Raw genomic sequence first — 1,677 nt, forward strand, 5'->3', positions numbered from 1 at the left:
TAATGCTCACAACAATTGGGTAAACGTTATGTTAACCATTTCCCTCTGAATTTTTATAGGTACAACTCCCTTTACAAAATATTATTAATGAATATGAATTAATTAAAGAATAACAAAATGCACGCTTTTGCCAAAAAGTGCTTAATGATCTCTTACGTACTCTTAGGTACAAAGGTAAAGTTCACAAACTTAGAAAATGAAAAACTAACCAAAAAGCACACAATTTTCCACAATAGAGCAAGATTTAAGAACAAATTGAATCCTACAGTAACATAAACTAATTTCTACTAATAAAGAACATATACAACAATTAGAAGAAACAACAACAGATATCATCCATGATCAATAATCACAATCCTCAAAGTAACTGCAAATGATTTAGCTCAAACTCCAAGTTTCAAAACTATGACAAAACACTGATAGATCTATATATTCAAGTAAATTTCCCAAGCACAAAGTCTTTAAAGAAATAGCATTTGCATATATCACTACCTTCTGTCTATTACTATTTCTGCAAAAAAGCTTCTAACAATACTAAGCTACGAGTGTTTTTCTATATAACTAACCCTTTCCTAGTTTAATGCTCCAACATTTATAGTCTTTTACAAACCCAAAAATGCTGCCATCAAAACCCAGTCATTCAATTACAAACAGTCATAGACGAAAACAACTTAAAATAGTTTTGAAATTTTAAAAATCCAATAGATAACTGTATAAAAACAAAAAGAACAATATATGATTAAATAAACTACTAAAAATTGGAGATCTGGCTAATTTTGATCACATGACCAATGGTAGTTTATTGCCAGACATTTATTTGGCAACCAAATTTATGGCTAAACTATTTTAATCATTGATTTGGTCATTTATTGTTGTTACGTGGTAGTATATTTGATAGTTTATTTGGTATATTTGGTAATTTATTTGGTATTTGATTTGGTAGTTTATTTGGTAGTATATTTGGCAATTTATTTTATAGTATATGTGGTAATATATTTGATAGTTTATTTGGAAGTTTATTTAATCATTAATATAATCATATTAGGGCATGATGGAATTGAACCACCATCCTCCTTGTAAAGTAGGTGCTCTTCCATTGAGGTAGTGCCTTTTAACTAATAAACATATCATGTATCCTATGTTACCCCTCCAACCTTCTAATGGAGCCAAATAAGATGAAGCAAAGAACATAAGAGGTGTTGTAGCTAAAGGATGGAGTACAATCCTTATTTATTTGAGACTAATTATTAACCTAAAAAATTCACTAGTTGGGTTCAAAGAACATTATCTCAATAAGAGACATAATGTGCCAAAGTTCATGTCACTGGTGTAAGGCTTTTAGAGTTAAGCTGAAGTGAAAGATTAAAGAACTTGAAAGAATAAGGAGGTAAAACACCTTTTTAATATACAATTGTTACCTAATATTTAATAGTTATGGAACATGGAAGTGATGATTAGAAAAGGTATTAAGATAACCAAGTGTTGTTTAGAAGGCATGACAATAATCAAGCTACCATAAGGTGTGATCTTTATTTAGGAAATTAGTTATTATAAGGCACCACTCCTTAAATAAACATCTCCCTCCTTAAAGTCGCCATTCTCAAAATATGTTGAGGCATAAGAAGAGATTAAGAGGAAGGATAGAAGAGAGGAGATGAAACAAGATATTTGACACTT

This window comes from Cupressus sempervirens, chromosome 3 (assembly GCF_028749045.1).
Source record: "Cupressus sempervirens isolate cs-2001-9-10 chromosome 3, ASM2874904v1, whole genome shotgun sequence".
Classification (NCBI taxonomy): domain Eukaryota; kingdom Viridiplantae; phylum Streptophyta; class Pinopsida; order Cupressales; family Cupressaceae; genus Cupressus; species Cupressus sempervirens.